We start from the raw sequence: 23,436 nt of genomic DNA, 5'->3' as shown, positions 1-23,436 counted from the left end.
GATAAAATGAATGTAGGTCAGATAAAAAGAAAAACAAAAAAGTCAGTTTTACTTTTATATTCAAAATAGACACAGAGGCCGTTTGTACAAACTGCTAATGGATGGATGAGCGTAGCTCCAAAAGGCTCGTGGTTAAAGATAAGTAGTCAAAACTTCAGAATCTTCAGTATCCAACAGTACTTCTAAACCTTTTGAGATTTTCGTATTACTTTCTGGGTGATAGAAATAAGGTATTTTCTGTGCCAACTTTCCATTTTCTTTAGTACAGACAACAAATTTAAATAATGGCATATTTAGAGTGAGGAGGCAGCTAATAATTGTGTGTGCATGCTGAATCCTGCAAGATTATCAGGAGTTAATTTTTTTAAGAAGGGACTGTGGCAGATTCGGTCACAGAGACCCCCTTGGGACTATCACCTGACATGCTGAGATTACCTCTGAGCCTGTTTTCCCTGCCAGCTTGGGACTCCAGAACCCTGTGTTGTTGAGCCAGACATGCTAGCCTGCTGCAACACAGATCCAGGTGTGGTCCACGCCCCCAAAGCTGCAGACTAACTAAAAACTGCTCAATAGGTATCCTGTCTCCAATACCCAGTTCCCAATGGATCCAAACCCCAAATAAATCCGTTTTACTCTGTATAAAGCTTATACAGGATAAACTCATACATTGTCTGTCCTCTATAACACTGATAGAGAGATGTGTACAGCTATTTGCCCCCCCCAGGTATTAATCACTTATTCTGGGTTCATTAATAAACAACAGTGATTTTATTAAGTATAAAAAGTAGGATTTAAGTGGTTCCAAGTAATAAGAGACAGAGCAAGTCACCAAACAAAATAAAGCAAAAACACGCAAGTCTAAGCCTAATACATTAAGAAACTGTTTACAGGTAAAATCTCACCCTCAGAGATGTTCTGATAAGCTTCTTTCACAGACTAGACTCCTACCTAGACTGGGTCCAATCCTTTCCCCTAGTACAGTCCTTGTTAGTTCCAGCAGACATCTTAGGTGGAAATTAGGGGTTTTCTCATGACTGGCAGCCTCCTTTGTTCTGTTCCACCCCCTTTTATAGTGGGAATCTTTTGTCTCTCTGGGTCCCCACCCCTCCTTCTACATAGAAAAGTAAAACAGGGCAGAGAACGAGGAACCTCGGCCAATGGGAGCTTTGGGGGAGGTACCCGCAGGTGAGGGCAGCGTGTGGAGCCCTCTGCCCTGCCCTTCCCCAGGGGCCGCAGGGACGTGGTGCCGGCCACTTCCGGGAGTGGTGCAAGGCCAGGGCAGGCAGGCAGCCTGCCTTGAGCCCTGCTGCGCGCCGCTGCCACCCCGGAGCTGCTCCAGGTAAGCAGTGCCGGGCCGGAGCCTGCACCCAGAACCCCTCCTGCACCCCAACTGCCTACCCTAAGCCCCCTGCCGCACCCCTCCCCGCACCCCAACGCCTTGCCCTGAGCCCCTTCCTGCACACCGCACCCCCTCCCTCCCACACCCCAACCCCCTGCCCCAGCCCTATATTCATAGCCCTGCATGCAATTTCCCCACCCAGATGTGGCCCTCGAGCCAAAAAGTTTGCCCACCCCTGAGATAAAAGATGGCTTCCAGTCTCAGGTGCCATGGTCACATGTCACTGTAAGACCTCATTCTTCATTACCCACCCGCTGGCCCACACCTGTACACAGGAAGGATTGCAGGTAAATAAACCCATTCACAACCAATTGGCCTAGTCAATGGGAGCCATCAAGATTCTAAGCCACCATTAATGGCCCACACTTTGCATAATTACAATAGGACCTCAGAGTTATACTTCATATTTCTAGCTTCAGATACAAGAATGATACATACATACAAATAGGAGGAATATATTCAGTGGGTTATAACCTTTGTTATGATACCTTAACAAGAGACCTTAGGCATAAAGCATATTCCAATTACATCATATTCACACTCATAGGTATATTTCTATAAAACATATGACGTGCAACATCACAGGGTCTACTCTTTAGTTTCTGTCAGCACTCCATGTGTGCAAATAGCTGTCTATGACTGACTGTCATTAGTTGTCTTCTGGAGTGCTTTTCAAGTTATAAATGACACTTCTGGGAGAATACATATTGTCTCCTCTCCTATAGAAAGTGTGTATCAGGCTGATGGGAAGGTTAGATGTGGGCTGTAACATCCATACATTGCTGACACTCAGCTCTGTCTCCATTTCTTCTGACCTGGCTACAACAATGGAATGAATCACTGTCTATTAATTTGGGGCATGGCTAGCTGGCTGCAACTTAATCTGGACAACAGTGAGATGATCTAGGTTGCTTGGGGAAGCAGCAGAAGAGTTGGAAAAATTGATACCTGTGGCTGCATTGATTGACAATGTGGAACCACCACTTCTAATTCAGTTGTGTATGTTCATTTTGCTATTAAATTCTTAGGCAGCAGTTGTGGCCTACAATGCCGTTTGCATCTGTGCCTGATGAATAATGCAACATTTTCTTTCATGTGTGTACCTTGCCACAGTTATCCATACCTTTATCACCTCAAATCTACAGTACTGTAATGTGCTCTACATAGGAATACACCTTAAGGCCACTCACAAACTGAATCTAGTGCAGAATATTTTAACCTGCTTAGTACATTGAATTTCGTCTCAGGAGCCCAGTACGCCAGTTCTCTGGATCTGCTCTGGCTTACATTTCATCTCTAGGTGGAATTCTAGGTGTTGCTCTTAGCCCATAAAGCTCTCAGTGGTTTGGGCCACAGGCTGATATTTTCAATCATCATCATCTTCATCAGCTGTTCCATATTAAGTGGCAGGACAAGTTCACCAATATTTATAGCCAAACCCAGCAACCACCTTCATCAGCACTGGTTTCAATGGTTTCCTTGGTACAGATATATTATTAGGATAGAAGACCAATGAATTATGAAGTATATTTGCCAAGGAATCCTGCCATACAGTCATAATCATATGATCGCCAAAAGCTTCAGTGGCACGATAAAATTGCCAGTGGTGGCCATAGACTGAACATCCAGCCAGGCTGCCTTATGTACCTACCTAGAGATCGATCAGGCTGGCACTTGAGCTGCCAATAGGCTATGTGCCATTGGGATTTGCCTTGGTGATGACAACAATGACCTGAGAGACCACCTCTGACCCCATGTGATGCTGCTACACTTGCCATAAATGGAAGTGCTCAAGCTGAAGTCCCCTTCTATAAATGGTAGGGAGCTGTTGGTGGAGTGTGCTCCATAAGGATTCCTTGACTGTGGCTCTCACTCCACAATATGATCCGCCAGAGCCAGATTTAATATTTGCTGGTGGATATTTATTTGTATGCCAAGGGGAGTGAATAATTCTGAAATATATTTTGTATTTGAATTTATATAGGGGATGTATGTTCAGACAAGGCTGGGCACATTACAGATTTTTATAAAAATACATGAATAAATTTCCTCTGTCTCAGTCTTGTTTTTCTATCTTTGCCATCTTATTTATCTTTGGCCTTATCTTTTTGTTCTTTATTTTATCTATCCCCAAAATGTTTTTTCCTTTTTATTTTTGGCTGCATAAACTTTTAAGTAGTGGCTGTTACCAAGTGATGAAAATGAATAGATATACTTGAGGCTTATTTTTCCTGAGGCTATTGTCTATTATCTTATTTTTGTTGTATCACAATAAATCCAAGAGGTTGTAGTCTAGGCTGTTAAAGAGTTATTGATGAAATTCCAATTAAAATCAACTTTAATTTTTGTAGCTGAGAATAATGCATGTTGCTACAGTGGGTGCCCTTTTTAAAGAGTTACAATTCATCAGAGAAATCACATCACAAGAAAATGCCATTTCTAAGTTCCTGAAGTAACAAATGACACTTTGGTTGCCATTGCTGCTATTCCCCTATTGAGAATTCACTTTTTTTTCCTTCTTCTAAAAAAGAAACTTCCTTAATTAAACTTCCTAAGTCTACTTAGGCTTTGTAAAAATCTCTCAGGGAAAGTAGTGGAAGCACCTTTGGCTGGGAGGCTGAAATCCATACTGGGCAGTAGAGGAGGAAAGGTACAATACTGAACATTGTAAATGAACATGATGATAGGCCATATAACCTAATAGATCTTTTCCATGTCTGATTTCTATGATTGTATCATTGTCATATCTCCACATTATACTTAGTTTTCTACATTTTTGAAGGAATTCCACTTCCTGAATTATTGGAATGACCCTCTTAAAAATAGCTCTTCACTGATAATAGGTCTCAAAACTGGGTTGCCTTCTTTTAAAAATGCTTACATTATTAGAAGTTACTCTCTAAATAACCCAGCATTTGGGGTCATACCAAAATGTTGTTTTTATTGGAGGTTCCATCTCAATAAGAAATCCAATTACAGTAACTCCTCACTTAAAGTCGTCCCAGTTAACGTTGTTTTGTTGCTGATCAATTAGAGAACATGGTCATTTAAAGTTGTGCAATGCTCCCTTATAACGTTGTTTGGCAGCTGCCTGCTTTGTCCACTTCTTGCAGGAAGAGCAGCCCATTGGAACTAGCTGGTGGGGGCTTGGAGCCAGGGTGGACCGACAGCCCCCCTATCAACTCCCCACTCCCCTAAGTTCCCGTGTGGCGGCTGCCCAGCAGGCTATCAGTTCCCAGCATTTCAGCTCTCCCTACCCCCACTGCCATGTGCTGCTCCTGCCCTCGGCCTTGAAGCTGCTCCTGGGAGCCTCCTGCTTGCTTGCTGTGCAGGGAGGGCGGAAGAAAAGGGCTAATGTCAGGGTGTCCACCTTCCCTGCCCCCCTCCATCTCCATAGAGCAGTGGGGGACACGACAGGGCTCAGGACAGAGGGAGCTTGCTGGTAGCAGCTGCTGTCTCAACTTCCTGATCTACTTAAAAACGCAATGTACTTAGAGTGCGGTCAGCATACCTAAAGGGGCAATGCACATCTCTCTCCCCCACACACAGGGTGCGTGGCTTTGTCTGCCATGCTGTCTCCCCTCCTTCCATTTGTGCTGCCTCGCAGAGTGTGAGGCTACATTAACAACGTGTTAACCCTGGAGGGTTCAGCCGAGTGTTAGTTCATCATTTAGCGCTAAAGCATTCCCTGGGAAATATCCCACCCTCTGACTCCCCCACCTCCACCAAGCTTCACAAGCATCATTGCTGTGTACAGTATTAAATTGTTTAAAACTTATATATATGTACAGTATAATATAGTCTTCTGTCTGGTGAAAAGAAATTCCCTGGAAGCTAACCCCCCCATTTACATTAATTCTTATGGGGCAATTGGATTCGCTTAACATCATTTCACTTAAAGTTGCATTTTTCAGAAACAAAACTACAGCGTTAAGTGAGGAGTTCTTGTATATGGATCATTGCTCTTTGAAAATTCATGACAGCAGCCCTTTTCACTTTTTATTATTAAAACAACTGAATAAAATAACGTGAAAATACATTTACTCCACTGTTTTTGTCTATAAGCACTTAGTTTCTTAGCATACATTTCTCAAAAGGCCAGTGTGAGAGGGAGAACTCTATGAAATGTAGGCTTGGTGTAAGTGGGTACAACTCTACTGACTTCATGGAAATTTCCCCATGTACTCTGCTGTCAATGACACAGAAGAATGATAAAATGTAATTTATGTAACTCACTTTGTCATATGATGAGAGAGGAAGGTTGGTGTTTTGGCTAGGGCACTGGAGTGGACTCAAGAGATCTAGGTTCAGTAGTCAGTTCTGCCACATACTTCCTCTGTGGCCCTTGGACAAAAATTACATAATTTCTCTGGGTGTAATTCAGGCCCCATTGAAGTGAAGGGGAGCTTAGCCAATGTCTTCAGTGGGCCTAGGATTTCATTCTCTTTGCCTCAGATCCCCGATTTGTAAAACTGCATAACAATGCTTTCTTCCCGCAACCTTTGTCTGTGTTGTCTATTCTGATTGTAAGCTCTTAGTGTGGCAGGCTATCTATGCACTGTTAATGTATATATTGTGCTTACTACAGTTGGGCTGGGATCTCAGTTAACAACAAATGAATCTTTAGGGTCCAAACCTGCATTTGTTGCCAATTTTAAAAGTCATTGTAATCAATGAGAGTTTGGGGTTGGCATACAATGCAGTTTGGGATCCTTTTTCAGTTTCTGTAGTTACAGAATAACAGTGGATTTTAGATGGGGGAGGGAATTAGGGAAAATTACACCACTGGAGCTACTAAAGACCATCAGGACTAACAGTATTAGGTTTCCCACTGTTGCCGGCACCCAGTGCCGAGAGGCTGAACAACAGCTTGAGTGGTTTGTTACCCGGTGTGCTACACTCAATAATTACAACGGGGTGGAGAAGCAGAAAAGTTTATTTGCAGCTGCAAAAAGGTACAGGGAGAATAAAATCTCAAATCCTGCACACAGAGCAGGAAGTTACACAGGCTTTTATACATTTTTTTTTTTAGCATACTTATTTAATAGCAAGCTGCCCCAAGTATTCATATAGCCAGCCAATCTAGTTTTCAGCTAGTTTTTTGATTTTTTGTATTATTTGTTAAACTATATATAAAGCTGCTTTATTTAGCATTGTTTTTTTATATTTTTTTTGTTTGGCCTTGCTTAGTTTTAGGCAGTCTGACTCTGCAACATACTGTTGCAGATTTTTAGCATAACTGCTGTGTGTGCCTCCAGGCGGGGGGGTGGGGGGGGCAAGGACACTTGGGCCTAGTACGCAGAGCTGCTGCGAGTGCCTCCAGGCAGGAGGGGGGCCAAGGACACCTGGGCCTAGTGCGAGTGGGCTTTATTGACACTCGTGGTTTTCCATTTCCTTAAGTTACCTAGTGGCCATGCCCCAGTGTCTCCAACAACTCCCCCCTTTGAGAACACTCAATAGCCTTGGCTTTGAGTTTTTTTACTTGGGCTTGTTATATTGGAGATATTAATTGGACGGCAAGTTACATTTTTAAACTTTTTTTGTGGTAAGATTATTTGTAAGAGTTTTTTTAAAAGGGGAGGAACTATTACACCTACACTGTTGGCCTTTTTTGTTGGTTTTTATTTAATACCCATTAGCTTACTGTGTAATAACACAGGAGCTTTTTTTTACAGGATGCCCATAGTGATTAGATTGGTTTTGGGTAAAACATAATATTTTTTTAGTGCGTACGGCAACTGAATACTTTTGGTCCTGATAGGTGGCCTGCTGTAAAGAGGTTTTATTTTAGAACGGTGAGTTCGTTTTTTTTTGCTTTTTGGTGGTGGCTAATTTTGCTAGGGTCAGGGGCAGCATGTTTAGGGGCATTCCCGTTTTGGGGGATAGTGGAGTTGGAGCACATACCCAGCAATCAGTCTGGTTTGTTAAATTAGCAACATGGTGCGCAAGCAAAACAAAGGAGTTATGCTCCCGATATGCACAGTTTGGAAATACCAATACAGAGAATAACAATGTTACCCAATTAATTATTATTAGAGTTTTTTTAATCCAGGGTTTTTAGTACCTGGGTGGGCCCATTTTAGCATTAAGGTGCCCGCTATTTGTGTTTTTTAAACAGTAGCTTTAGCCCGAGATTGTTACTAGATGAGGAGTCAGCAGGTTGGATGGTCCACTGTCCTGCTGACGAGGGGGCGGTTACTGCCTTCAGACGAGAGTGATGGATCCAGTTTTTGTGTCCCTTGATTTTTGCCGCTGTATGGGAGATCAGCAGGACGCTATAGGGTCCTTTCCACTTTTCCTGGAGAGGCTTGTCTTTTTAGGTGCGAATAAGCACAGAGTCACCGGGCTGTAAGGAGTGAATGGGAGAGTCCAAGGGGAGAGGCTGGGAATTCTTGGTATGCCTGTGAAGAGACAAGAGAACAGCAGACAGGGAACATATATACTGTGACAAAAAACCATTACCCAATTCCCATTTTTTTGACAGAACCGGGGTGCCATTTATAGGCTATGCCCTTTTAAACATAATTTTAAAGGGACTGAGCCCTAATTTACCCTTTGGGAGAACGCGGATATGGAGTAGGACGAGGGGCAAAGCATCAGGCCATCGCAGTGAGGCTTCTTGGCACACTTTTGAGAGATGCCATTTAAGGGTCTGATTGGTACGCTTCACTACACCACTGGCTTGCAGTCTCCAGGGCGTATGGAGTTTCCAGGGCATCTGTAAGGCATGTGAGATGCTTTGAATGATTTTTGACGTGAAGTGTGTCCCATTGTTAGATTTTATTTACAGGGGGAGTTCAAAGCGAGGAACGATTTTTTTAATAAACTTGAGGGCCACTGTTCTGGCAGTACAGTTACGGCATGGGAAGGCTTTTGGCCATCCGCTGAACCGATTCACTATAACCAGGAGATATTTGAACCCTTGGGTCCGGGGAAACTCAGTAAAGTTTATTTGCCACACTTGTTCGGGGCCCGGAGTGGGTTCTAGGGCAGCTGGTGGCACAGGATGTCCCGGTCGGGGGTTATTTTTTTGGCAGACTAAGCAGTCCGCTTGTACCTGGGCAGCCAGGGGTTGGAGTCCGGAAGTGATAAAGTATTTTTTTATTAGCTGGATAAGTGCTTTTTTGCTAGCATGAGTGGTTTGATGTAGTTTTTGAAGCACTGGCCGGATTGGGCCCTTTGGTAAGAGGACCTTCCCTTCTGGGGAATGGAGCCATTCCTTTTTTTTTTTTGGAGACTGAGTTTGTCAGTTAGCTGTTTTTTTTTTGCAGAGTACTGAGGGGTTGGAAGTTTTTTTTTACTGATGGGATAAGGGCATGCATATGGGCATTCTCAGTCTAAGGGGATGGCAGGGTGGCAGCATGCTTAGCCTTTTTATTTGCCTAAGCGTTACCTTTGGCCACATTTTGATTTTTCCTTTGATGGGCTTTACAATGTACCACCGCCACTTCCGAGGGGAGTTGTATGGCTTCTAGGAGCCGGAGGATTTGGGGCCCATACTTGACTGGGGAGCCTTGGGCTGTCAGCATTCCCCTTTGCTTTTATAGGCCAGCATGAGCATGCAGCACACCAAAAGCATACGTTGAATCAGTAAAAATGTTGATCCGCTTTTTTTTTTGACAGTTCAAGTGCACGGGTCAGGGCTATTAGTTCTGCAAGCTGGGCAGAGGTCCCAGCAGGCAAACCTTTAGCTTTCACAGTGTCATGGAGGGTCACAACAGCATAACCCGCCCTCTTTTGCCCATTTATTACAGTACTGCTACCATTAGTGTACCACTCATAATTTGCATTTGGGAGGGGTACATCCTTTAAATCCGGACGGCTGGAGTACTGGGCATCTATGATTTCTAAACAGTCATGTTTTTGTTCCTCTGTTTCTGGCAAGAGGGTGGCTGGGTTAAGGGAGGGGCAAGGCTGTAAGGTGACTTCAGAGTTTTTTAACAGCTTAGCCTGGTACCGAGCAATCCGAGCCTGGGTGAGCCAAAGCCCTCCTTTTGCATCCAATAAGGCTCGGACCATGTGGGGAGTATAGATTTGCATAACCCCTCCCAATGTTAGCTTTTTTGCTTTTTTAAGCAATAGGGCAGTAGCTGCGACCGCCGGTAAACATGCCGGCCAACCCTTTGCAATCTGATCCAATTGCTTAGAAAAATAAGCCACGGGACGTCTCCATGCTTCTAACAGCTGTGTGAGCACTCCTAGGACCACCCCCCTTTGTTTATGCACATACAACTGAAACTGGTTTAGAGAGATCTGGCAGGTCCAGAGCTGGGGCTTTTATTAATTTTTTTTTTTAGGATTTTAAATGTCCTGTCAGCCTTTGGGGTCCAATAGAAGGGGTCATGATCTGCTCCTTTTACACAGTTGTACTGGGGTTTAGCCCACAGTCCAAACTCTGGGATCTATATTCTGCAAAAGCCTGTCATACCCAGAAATGCCCTGAGCCGCTTACAATTATTTGGAGAGGAACTTGACAGATAGATTTTTTTTTTTTTTTGCTTGAACGCTGACGCTCCCCTTGCCTTAGCTGTAACCTGATCCCTCTCCACCTCAGACAACAGGGTTCTCAGGAGGATATTACAGTCGTCTTAATTGGCTTGTGACTACTGAGGCACCCCTCAAAGACTGAAATAAACCGGCTTGCGTTCGTTGAAAATTTCCCAGCCTGTGTTTTAAAAGCTGCTAAGTCTATTGGATTGAATGGCACATGGGTGTAAACTTGCATAGTGGTAGCCTGACGTCCATCTGCCCCTGGGCAAGCCACAACAGTCTCGGTAAGCAAAGGATAGAGTCCCACCGAGGGGGCAATCTCTGTAACTCGAGGCATCCTACCCTTATACGGTGGGGGTGTGGGGGCCGAAGGGGACACCGGCTTTGCCATTACAGTGGGGGTGGGGGTCTGGGGACTAACATTAGCTGCTACCGAACCAGTCGAAGTTAGATTACAGCGCTGTAAAATATCTGGTTGAGTACATAAAGTCAGAAACAAATGTGCATACATATGTTTATTCCATTTTTTTGTTTTTTGACAGAACAGGAGTAACTGAAGGATTGTGTTGTAATTAATTGACCCTCCTGGTGGCCACCACTCCTGGTCCTCTAGTTGATATTGAGGCCAGTCAACTGTACAGAATTGTTTTAATTGGCTCTTAGTCATCGGATCCGCACCAAATACCTTCCAGTTTGCTAGAATGCACTCTAGGGGCGTACACCGTGCCCTAACCTCTGAGCTCTGTCCCTGTCCCATACCTACAGGGTAACTCTGGGCGTCCCCAGGTTCCAACAGAGCATACAATCCGGATTTTAAAAGGTTCCTACCTTATCCAAGGGACCGGTTCTTCACCGTGGCCTGCAGCTGCTTCTCCCCCATGTCTAAGGGACCGGTTCTTCACCGCCGTCCACAACAGCTTCTCCACTATATGAGTGCGTTGCACCGTTGTGCCCTCTGGGGTCGATCAAATCGCGTCTCCTCCGAGGCCCCCGATGAACTCACTGGTGCGCGCTGGGCGTCGGTTCTCGCCGCAATCCTTGACCTCCAGGAGGGGTCCGGGCAAGGCTAAATTGCAGCCTCGTCGCCCACCCAGGGACGCCAAAAGCTGTTGCCGGCACCCAGTGCCGAGAGGCTGAACAACAGCTTGAGTGGTTTGTTACCTGGTGTGCTACACCCAATAATTACAACGGGGTGGAGAAGCAGAAAAGTTTATTTGCAGCTGCAAAAAGGTACAGGGAGAATAAAATCTCAAATCCTGCACACAGAGCAGGAAGTTACACAGGCTTTTATACATTTTTTTTTTAGCATACTTATTTAATAGCAAGCTGCCCCAAGTATTCATATAGCCAGCCAATCTAGTTTTCAGCTAGTTTTTTAATTTTTTATATTATTTATTAAACTATATATAAAGCTGCTTTATTTAGCATTGTTTTTTTATATTTTTTTTGTTTGGCCTTGCTTAATTTTAAGCAGTCTGACTCTGCAACATACTGTTGCAGATTTTTAGCATAACTGCTGTGTGTGCCTCCAGGCGGGGGAGGGGGCCAAGAACACTTGGGCCTAGTACGCAAAGCTGCTGCAAGTGCCTCCAGGCAAAAGAGGGGCCAAGGACACCTGGGCCTAGTGCGAGTGGGCTTTATTGACACTCGTGGTTTTCCATTTCCTTAAGTTACCTAGTGGCCATGCCCCAGTGTCTCCAACACCACCATTGTTCCCATAATTGGGATGTGTACAGTACTCCTATCTTCCATTTGAAAATGGATGTTGCTCCTGTGAATGATGTACAAAAGTAAAAGTAATAGACATATAAACATAATATTACACTATGGTCTACAGCTGAAGAAATAGTTTCTAATACATAATGCACTACACAAATTTAATCTTTTCCTATTCACAGAATGTCCATCAACAGATTCTCTCAAATGTATTTGTTACTCAAAATTATTCAACATTTTTTGTAATGTTCATTTAAACTCTGATGGCTTGCTATTTGGATCTCTGTTGCTTAGTTTGGACTGGTCATACAAATCACATTGTATTATTTCTATTCTCTGACTTGAACAGCATAGTTCTTATAGGCAGACTTTTGCTGCAACTGCTTTGTTTCCAGGAAGCAAATTTAAAATCAGCCTTCTGTAAACATTTGTGATCATGAGGTTAAAATGTGCTTTCCAGAAGTATTCTTGCATCTAAAACTCAATCATATGAATGTTCACAGGAATTGAAGACAAGAGTGATGAATACAAAGATGAAGGAAGTTCCTTAAAAATTCAAATGAATATTTCTCCAATTTTTGAAATCACCCAGTTCTACTATGGAGGCAAATCTCCTCTCCTATGTTTCAGGATTATTTTACTGAAGGTCATGGGCCTGATTCACCGCTATATTTCTCCTGATTTACATCTGTGTAATTCCATTACAAACAAAATGAGTTACATCAGCATAAAACTGGAGTCACAGTGGTGGATCATGCCCCCATATCTACATGAATTCATTTTCTTTAATTTATTGGGAAACTAACTTCCATTCTGACTTGGCACACAGCTTTTAAAGACACAAATAGTCCTAAAGTACTCTGTTGTCTCTTCGATTTAAAATTAGGCAGACATTTCTAATTTCCATACTCCCATTATTAATGTTTGGCTAAAATCATTTGTAATATTATTGAACAGAAAAGCCTCCGTTAACCAAACTCTGTTTAGCCTATATTCGGTTATGTCCTATAGAGTTGTATTATACTGCCTGGCTGGCGCCTTCTCATTGGGATCTAGGTTCACCACGCCTGAAACATCATTGTCTTTTTCCCAGTGCTATCCAGATTTAGAAATCCAGCCTTCAAGAGTAAAGAATGCAGGATCGAGCCTCTGGACTGGATATTTTTAGAAAGAAAGAGTCACTGAATCCTGAGATAGGATTAAACAAGTGCTATGTATTAGATCAGTTTGAAAACTCAAATAGCAAATAAACACACCCACAAACACACATCACCTTAAAATTCAACTAATGTATTTTACAGAGAGAATATGCAAACACTCCTCTCTTGATGTGTAATATACAAGAAGCTATTTTAAAAAGCTAACCTAATTGTGCAGCTCTGAATGGTATAAGCCAGATCAATATTTAATGGCTATGATGCATTATTTATTGCTTTTTGAGATAGTCCCTTCTGTAAGGTGAACAGTACACAGGAGAGCCACATGACAAAAATAATGGATCACCTACCGTACAAAATCTTTGATTCAGATTGTAGTGATAATAATATATCCCTTCTGTCTCAGCTACTTTGGCTTAACTGTGGCTCAAAAAGGACTAGCCTAATTGTGGAAAACAAAGTTGTGCTTGGATTTTTGTCTCTTAAAAATCACAGATATTTCATAAAATAAAGATTGAGGAAAATTGAGCTAAAAAAAGGAAAACAATTTTACTACTGCTACTCGACCTGACAATCTAAACAGTTGGACACACTGATTAGACAACTTATTTGCATAAACTGAATTCTGTGACGGCACCAGCTGTAATGGAATAAAATGAGTTTAGTACATCCATTATCTGAGGTTATAATTTTATACATTCTTAGATACTCTGTGATGGACAGTGGAAATAAAATTAAATTGAAATTAGGTTGAAATTTAAAAAAAGTCACCAGATCTACAAATGTAAAAAAATGTTGGAAAAATTTCATTACAGTGTTTCCTTTTTTAAGTTCAATTAAAAAAAAAAACCCTCTAGTTATTTCAATTGAATAATATTGAGTTCATGTGGCAAAAACACACTCTCTTTTCTTGCAGGACAGGTGGAATGTTTAGATTCCAGGATGATGTCTGTATATCTGTCTAGTGTATTTATATGGGGTCTGCCACCATAGTATCTAAGTGTTGGTATTTAGCTAGGTTCCCAGCTCTGTCACTGATGGATCACATGAGTGAGAAGGGCAAGTCACTTCATCTCTTTATGTTTTTTTCCCTATCTGTAAAAAGAGGATAATATTCAAACCCCTCTGTAAGGCTCACAGATTCTTGAATTAGTAGGTACTATACCAGTACAAAAGATGATGATGGATTATCATAAACCTGTCCAAAATGCCTTGAGGTTTAGGCTGAAAATTGAGATGGTTCTGATGTTTTCTGTGATTATTAGTGAGTCCTTTATTTAAAGATTTTAGGACTTTAGTAGAACATCTCTTATAGAACAGTCTTATATAATCTAATAGGAATTAAACAATAGGAGTCTATAGATGTTTATTAAAATTCTGTGGAAATTACCCCACAACATTATGGAATTTAGTAGAATTTTTTTTAATAGGTGTGTTCTATAGAATTTTATAGGGAAGTGATGTCTCTATATGATTATATGCTATGTGTTAAAAAACAAGCATCAAAAAGCAATATTGTTGTTCTGATTGCAGAATGAGGGAATGCCGTAAATAGCTATATTAAATAATAAATGAGTACCTCTAACATAGAAAGTTGACAACGTTATAGTCAAACTGGAATATAAATCTGATTGGTTTTAAAGCTCTACCTAGTTGTTTCTATCCATAAACTACAGGAAATTTGTTTTCTATTACTTTTAATAACAGGAAAATGGAACTAGATAATACAAGTAAGCAAGACATTCAGTTACGTTTTTGGAAGAATTCTACACAAAAAGAAACTGAAAATTATTTACTGATTGTATTTTACTATAAATCTAAATCAAAGCGCCTAACCTGGGCTCCTGGCTCCTTTTACAAAAATTAAAAATACATTCCTAAGGAAAAAATATGCCCAAATCAGCAGTCTAAAAAAATATCAGTGACATTTTCCCTTTACTGCTGGCTATTTTCACTTTATTAGGTAATTGTTTTCACTACAGTAATGATATTTTGACAACAGTCAGGTTGAGAAACCTTAAAAAGGGAACGATGTAAGAAAAGGGATTGATGTTGACTAATTTACCCCATGCTAAAAGACTTCATGTGGTAGTGTGTTGCTGCTATCAGTTATGTTGTTTATATTGGTTACGTTGTTTATATATGTTGTTAAATTTATCCTTTTGTTGCATTCGTTGTGGTGTCCAGAAATGCTGCCTCAGGGCTTAGATGCTGTTTCCAGTTTGCTTGTTTTTCCAAGCAAATGTTAGAGACATTGCATCATTCATAGCAGGAGGTGAAATGATTCATTATCCAATATAGCTATTGTCTTTCCTTCAATCTGATTGGTCACCTTCCTCTACAGCAATCTCTTCATCTGAAAAGCTCTGTGGAAAAAATGCAGTCCAGCATTATTATATTCAACCAACCACAATGCAAGAAAGATAAGATGTAGTCCATAGAAAATGTCATCTGAATGAGAGGAATATCTGCTTTATGATCAAGCATCAACACTTGTCAAATGATAAAGTAGTATGAGTCAGTTATGAACACTTACAAATTTATACTGGAAAAAGACATGCAGATAGCAATAAAGACAGAGTGTCTGTACATTCAAGTCAAGTCAGAACTAGTCCAGAATGACTCCTTGCTCCAGGAATGATCACTCATATTGTGAAGCCTCTCATTATGGATCTGATTGTGAACCACTTACAATGGTGAGCAATTATTCACAGAAGTACCCTATTGACATTGAGATGACTCATATGGAATTGCTCACTATTGGGAACAGCGGGTTCCCAATCTGGCCTTATTAGGAGCATTGTATTGATATCTGCTCTAAATACTGACAGAACTCTTCAAAGTAATCTAGTACAAAACTGTATAAAATTACATATTTTGTACCGATCTAACCTGACTTTTTTCTATAGCATCCATTGGTCGGAAAACATGAAAAATATTTTCTGTTTTTCATCAAATTTAATTTCACTGGAACTTTTGACCAGCTCTAGTATTGTCTACATACTATTTGAATGCAAAAGGAAAATGTTCATCTTAAAAATCATATTAAAAAGCAAAATCCTTTGTATTCATGATGGGGGGAAATTGCTTTTTTCAGTGTGGGTAATGAAAATGGAGTAGGCAGTTTTTCCTTTGTTAAAAGCCCAGTTCACTTTCTGGCTTGTTTGCACTAGCAAAATGCTGCAACGTTTTGGTTGCAAATGCTACCAGGAAATGCTTGATTATTTTTTCACAATTTTCTATTGTAATTGTTTTTAAAATATTAATGGTAATATTCCTATAATTTTTTTAAATAAAAGTTTATTTTTACAATTTTTTTTGCCAAAGTTAGCTTGGTAACATCCCTTTACATTTTTTAGGTAGAGCCAAATTGTTTACATTTGAGCTAGAACCTCTTTGCAATTAGAAAGTTCAGGAGAGGTCGGAAACTGGAAATCCCTAAGAAATAAATCCACTGTGAGATGAACGTGTTTGGCCACTGGGTGCCATCCTTGCTCCATATTAAGGCTGGTAGTTGAGCACCATTTCTCTAAAAATGTAAAATTCTGAAGAAGGTAATTCTAGTATAATTTCAAACTGTAATAGTGTTTTTGACTGTGCATGTACTGGAATATGTTAGCAACATAGGCAGTTTATTGCTGTTGCACAGGAGAGTGAGGTGAGAAAGAACCTAAAGAAATACCCTCACTGGTTCAGATCTGTTAGAATCAACCCCCTCACCTCCCCATCAAAAATTTCATCTCACGAATCTCTGTAAACTAATACTGGAGTGGGGGGGGGCTGCTATATCACTACTTGCACGCAAGTAAATTTGTTCCCATGAGTAATTTCCGTTGGACTTCACTGGGACTACTAGATGGAGTAAAGTTACTCAGGTGTGTAAGTGGGCATACAGAGGCCATTAGGCATGTGTCATACAGACAGAATCTATTATTTAGTATGTAAAAGTAAGTGATTACAGTTTGGCAAAAGTTTTTATTATATTGTTTCATTACCTGTCAGACTGATGCAGAATTCTGTAGATTAAAAGAGTTCATGCAACTACTTCTTTTTCTCCAAGCGAAAGGCCAGGCAGAGTGAACATATTTTCTAACAGAAGAAATATGTTGGGTAGTCTTTTAAATGATAAACATTTTAAATATGTGAAAATTTTGATTCCAGCACTTCTGTTTCTTGCTGCAACTGCATAGAGATTGTACAGATTGCACCCCAGGCGAGAACAGTAAACTGAATATTTTATGAGAAAATTTCTGTGAAGAATTCTGTCATCTTTCACTTTGCAGCAAGCTATATCCAGCACTGTGAACAAGAACAACAACTGGGGACATGGCACATCAATGTTTCCTAGTGTAGTTATGATCTTGACTGCACATGTGCAGATCTATATATTGCATTTTAATAGTGTAATTGACCCCATTTTGTATCCCCATGAGTGTCATGGCTCTTAATACAATCCCTGGTTTACTACAGACTTGAAGGCAAAAGAAGCAGACGCTTTGTGTCTAGCCCCACATAGGCTCGACCGCTAAATGGGTTCTAGATAACCACTTGCGCATCTTTACTATAGAAGGTAGAAAGGAAAGGCTGTAGTTAGTTAATAAAAGGACTATGCTGTGTATAGTCTAATTCAGCCTTCCACAACTAGCCCCCTAGATAGGGGACAGCTCCTGTAGAAACTGCCTGCCAATTCATACTTCCTCAATTCATGTTACTGCTCGGTGGCCTCCTCCATTTCCATGCATCACGCGCATTCCTTCATGATATAGGGATCGGAGGTGGTAGCAGTAGTTTAATCTGTCTCCTTCCTTTTCGCCACTAACCAGACTAACCTCACTCCACTGTTCCTGGATTCAGCCTTTTTTATGGCCTTTGTTCCAAATCATCATCATTATTTATTATTTGTATTGTGAAAGCACCTGAAGGCATTGTGGTAGGTGCAGTACAAACCCATAAAAGTGATGGGCCTTGCCCTGAAGAACTTACAGTTTAAGTCAAACGGCTAATCAACTGGCTTCCTTCAGAAGAGAAGACTATAAACTCACCACAGTTTACCCACACATTTTTGAGCAGGCGGCTGAATTGCTTTTGGTCACCCACTATGTTTGCTTCTCCTGTCCTCCTCAAACCATTCATTACTTGGCATCTCCCCAGCTCCACAAAAGCCACTTCCACCCTGCTGACAAGAGAAGTAATTACTCTTCCTTTGCTACTGCTTGGGCATCCTTCTCGTTCCTGACACTCTTCTTGTATCTCCAGGTCCCCAGGTCCTTTGGAATAGGGTCCTCAGGAAAGGCAAGGGAGCTGGCTTAGCTCCTGAGAAACCACCACTCACGTAATCCCCTGTGGGTCAGTTCCATTGCGCTGGAGAAGTTTCTGGTATCTGTGGTATCCCAGAAATTGCGACATTCTGTTGTGACAACCTGCTGACATCTTTGGGCGTTTCTTTGAATCGAAAAATAAGTTTTACATGGTACTCTTGTAATAACATGTATGCTTGATTGGTTCTCTTCTCCTTGTTACTGAAGGCATTCAGCACTCATTGCAGGTTAACTAATATTCCAAAAATCTTTGAGCATTTTCCATCACAGCTTTTCCCCTACCTGAATCTGTTTTATATCCATGGAAACAGACTGATGTCATAAAACAGAATTATGACTATGTAGGATGAAGTAAATGTAGACACTGGTTTGGGTGGGAAAAAGCTCTTATTCATCACACACAAATACTTCAATAAATAGCAAAGAGAATACACAAAGGTAAATTGTTTTTTGAGTTTGAAAATCTCTTTTTCCAGTTTGCATCAATACTGAAGTCCTTTTCAGTAGTAAATGTTAACAGCTGGGCTTTAGAGTTACCATCACATTAAAATGAATGGGGGAAATTTCTACCACTGTCTGAGCTTTTGTTTTATTCTACAGACTCATCAAGACAGCCGCACACTGATTTTTGTAGTAAATACAAAATCTTTGCGACTAACAGGGCAAGAAACCATTTTTGAAAGCTTTAGGCCATAGGAAAATATCATGAATTGAAACCCCTGCTTGGAGAGTACTGTATGATGAGACACTGTATAAAAATCCCAGAAATGGGAAATAAAAATAGTATATTTTGTTGGAAATCTAAAGATGCTTAGAACTACCTATTAACATTTTAACCTACATCTTCAAATGAATAAATGAAGGGAAAGAAGAAAAGGAGAGGAAGAGAGAGAAGGAGAAGGTGGGAGAGGATGAGATGTTTGTGTTTGGGCCCAGTCATTACTTAAGATAAGAAATCTTCAAGGTGAGCCCTAGAACTGCCAAAGGTTTTGTTAAACAGCTACCACCTTCAACCCTGAAGCATTTTAAAGATGGATGAAAGTGATTCCTGTTTGTACAGATCATTTACAAAGTTTGTAAAACACTTTGGGATCCCTTAGGAAGAAATGTGCTAAATAAATATAAGTAAATAATAAATATTAATCTTAAGAGTTGAAAGGGCAGGTGTCTCCAGAGAGCTTATAAAATGTCCACCTTCTCTCAGAAATCCATTGCTGAGGAGTCTTTTTTTCCTTTCCCTATCTCCTTAAAAAGCTTACTTGGGAGCTCTTACACTCCATGATTAGGTTCAGTCATTGGCATAGAACAGTGTGTGCCCCATGAAGGGGAGGATGTGGGTTTGGAATTTGAACTTGCTCATTTGCTGTCAATTATCAGGGCTGAGCAACGTTGCAGAAGTATCATACTTCGCTTCAGGGATTGGAGGGAAGGTTAGCTTTGTGTCACTGTACAGTTTTACGAATCAGCCTGTCAGGAGCCGCAGGAACTCAAGCTAGCCCTGTTAGCTTTGCAAGAGCCATAGTAAGGCAAGACTTCTTTAGGGGGAAAAAAAAAAAAGCTGACAGTGTTAAGGGAAGCAAGGCCGCCCTGAAGGTGCCTAAGCTGTGATTTAATGATTCAGCATGTTTGGTATATTTTTAAAACCTATACTTGCAACTCAAAGGAAACTAAAAAGAACAAGATAAAGATGAAATTTTGTAGGAGAACTTTGAGGTTTTCTAGATGTAAATGGATGTTATTTATCTGAAGATATTGTTAATTTGATTTTGATTTAAAGTCAATTTAACACAGTTGTGCTATAGCTGTCACAGAAGATCTGAAATAAGATTTTTATCCATAATGGAACACTAGCCCACTCATATTTGCATAGCTTCTCCCCTATGTCACAAACACTTAGGAGAAAAAAGCTGCACAGGCAAAAGGAAATCTTCATCCTGCTTCAGTAATGTGCATGTTTCCAAGACTGTACCAGCTAGCCATCTGACTGTACATCAGATTGCATAGTTCAACTTTTTCCTCTGGCCAATAGGGTCAATACTTGCAATTGCATCAAGCTGCTGCAGCTGGATCAAATGCAGTGAATGCTGCTGATGTAGAGTGTAGAGTAATTTAATACCTGCCCACATCTACTGCAAATGTATTTTTAAAGCCATCTTCTCCTAGGCCCCCTTCCTCTCTCACACCTTCCTCTTTCCTTCCTTCAGAGGAAGGGTTAGAAGACTTGTTTGGAACATTTCCTCTGCCCCCAGATGACCCTGGATTTCTCCCTTGTCCTTTGAGAAGCGTGACTATTTCCTGTCTCCCTTAATGGGCTCTCTCCACTTGCTGTATCTTCTGGGAGGGGCAACTTGACCTCTCCTTTCCCTCCTAAATCTATTGCAGGAACGAAAAACCTGGCTTCCTTACCCTCATGCATTTACATGGGGTGCGTGGCCCATCCTCATTACCCACCCTGCCTCTTCATGGGGGCAGCAAGTTGGCCCTCTCCCCCATAAAAGCAGATTAGGGCCTTGTGGGGATAGGCAGCCTGCAAGTCTGACCCTGTTTTGCAGTATGATTTGGGAAACACTTCCCCTAGTCTTGCTGCTTGTGGCTCTTTAATCTCTGGGGCTGGAACTGCACTAATGGATTAGTATTAGCTCTTCACCTATACTGGTAACCATTAAAAAAAATCAACTGTTACTACATGGTGGAATATGGCCTACTAATTATTTCCAATTCCTCTATAAAAATAGGTCAGAAGCACATTAGCTCTCCATACGTGCACCTTGGGAGATCATTGTTTGGAAAGTTCTTGCCCTGTAGAATGCCTAATCCATAGTTACATACTTTACCCCTAACAATAATAGATGGTTTAGACCATTAATCACTTTTATTTTATGCCTCTGTTCTTTTAAAACAGCCTATAAGGAGAAAAAATTTGTGTCATACATTTTGTTTCTATGTGCTAGAAAACAATTTTAACACTGAACATTGATTTTAACAACATAAATAATGTATTCTGTGCTTTTTTCTATTATATTTTGTGACAAAATTTTGAAATGTGACATTTTTACTTCAGTACCCTATGACTTATCTCTGTTCATGAGTCCTAGTTTGGAAAAAAATAGCTGATTCTGAAAGGATCAACTGACTGATCAGAAATATTTGAAAGAATGACTTAAAAAACTGCAACTCTATTTCAGCATTTACTTGTGGAAACACCGAGTCAGTATCTGAAGTGTTCTAACCATTTGTCCTACCTGGCCATTATAAGACTAAAATTTAAAAATCCCCAAACCCGTGTTTCATACACAAATAGGTTTCTATACTAAAACACAAGGTAAATATCATACTTTTGTTCTCAGCCCACAGTTCACAATCATAGAAAGACAGGACTGGAAGGGACCTCGAGAGGTCATCTAGTCCAGTCCCCTGCACTCATGACAGGAATAAGTATTATCTCGACCATCCCTGACAGATGTTTGTCTAACCTGCTCTTAAAAATCTTTAATGCTGGAGATTCCACAACCTCCCTAGGCAATTTATTCCAGTGCTTAACCACCCTGACAGGAAGTTTTTCATCATGCCCAACATAAACCTCCCTTGCTGCAATTTAAGCTCATTGCTTCTTGTCCTATCCTCAGGAGTTAAGAAGAACAATTCTTCTCCCCCCTCCGTGTAACAACGTTTTATGTACTTGAAAACTGTTATGTCCCCTTTAAGTCTTCTCTTTTCCAGACTAAGAGTTATCCAAATGTTCTGTTTAGGTGGGTGATGTGTTGCTTAGCAAGTGCTTCTATTATTTAATAGAAAAAGCTGAATTAATAGTTTTATTAACCCAGTGAATTTTGTTAAAGTAAATATTAATACTAATAATGACCATATGTAATATTTGGTTAGAGCATCCAAACATGGCTTTCTGAAACAGTGATGAACACACTTTTCCTGTTCTAACTTTGTATGTAAACTGGATTCAGCACTGGTAACTTGCCAGGACAATCTGCAGATCTCAAAGCACTTTGCAAAGGAAGGTAAGAATGATTATTCCCATTTTATAGATGGGGAAGCCATGACATAAAGAGATGAAGTGACTTCCCTAAAGTCGTTCAGCAGGTCAGTAGCAGCAGTAGGGCCAGAATCCAGATGTCATGACTTCCAGGCCAGTACCATATTTCCTCAAACACGCTGCCTCCTTACATAGCTTATTCTCCGAAAGCTTCCTCTGCTGTTGTCGCTTTTATACCTTCTTGAGAAATGGTGCAAGGGCACTTCCTTGATCTTTACTTGACAAAGGGGGAGGCAAAGAAATTTATCTTAATCTATCTGCCCCCAGAAGAACCAATTTTTTTTATTTCAGAGCGGTAGCTGTGTTAGTCTGTATCAGCAAAAACAACGAGGAGTCCTTGTGGCACCTTGGAGACTAACAAATTTATTTGGGCATAAGCTTTCGTGGGCTAGAACCCCCTTCATCGGACGCATGGAGTGAAAATACAGGAGCAGGTATAAATACATGAAAGGATGTATTTATTTATTTTGCAATGGGCTCAGCCAATGTGTCTTCTAAAGTGAAAATAAGTTGAATAAAAAATATGCATGTCTGATGTTGCTGGAAAACACTTATATCGACAATACTGAAGCAGTTGCTCAACAACACCTAATTCCTGTGCAAATATGATGCCTGAAATGCTGCCAAGGTCAGCAGAGTCTCCTAGTAGGAGTCAGTGCTAATGTCACATTTTAAGCTGCATGAGGGCAAGGTTCATTGAGGTACCTTTCTGTGTAGTAACCCCCTACATGCCCTATCAATAAGCAGAAGCAGCTATAGCTTGGGTGCTTCAAATGCTGCAGCATGCCAGTGATCTGAAGCATTCCAGGCTCTGGTATGCACCAGTGTACATACAGCTTGCCCACAAGTTCGAATCAGAGGGCAAGAGAGTTAATTTTTGCAGTGGAGAAGGGGACAGCCAGACTGGTTATGTTGATACACAAGTGGAACTCTTTTTGCCAGAAACGAGATGTGGAAATCTGGAATGTAAGGGAGCAGGGAGACTGATAGACCTGTGGCTGGTTAAGTGAGGGGTGTGTGTATAACGTGTCCATAAAGCACCCTCAAAAACCCTAGATTCCTCCAGCTGTCTCCACTTCATTACTCACTCTGCTTCCAGTTACTTCAGTATTCCCATGTAGTGTGACCCACTTTTAAACCTCAAAAGTGGTTTAAAGACATCTGTTTTTGTTGATGAATTTGAGGGTATTTAATATTTAGTAATACATTTTGCAAATCTTTTCAAGGGCAAGATTGCAGTTTTGGCCAGTGTGCCAGTTTTAATGCAATATATTATTCAAATTGAAAATAAGATTAAAAGTAAACTTG

At 40.9% G+C, this 23,436-nt stretch overlaps 1 protein-coding gene across 2 annotated transcripts in view; it reads left to right on the top strand.

Moving 5' to 3' along the window:
- Window positions 1-23,436, top strand: part of PDE11A (phosphodiesterase 11A) — a 224,288-nt gene that overhangs the window by 136,157 nt on the left and 64,695 nt on the right. The window lies entirely within an intron of this gene.

This window comes from Caretta caretta, chromosome 11 (assembly GCF_965140235.1).
Source record: "Caretta caretta isolate rCarCar2 chromosome 11, rCarCar1.hap1, whole genome shotgun sequence".
NCBI classification, from domain to species: domain Eukaryota; kingdom Metazoa; phylum Chordata; order Testudines; family Cheloniidae; genus Caretta; species Caretta caretta.
Note: the sequence above shows the minus strand (reverse complement) of the source record. Positions and strands in the feature narration are given on the sequence as shown.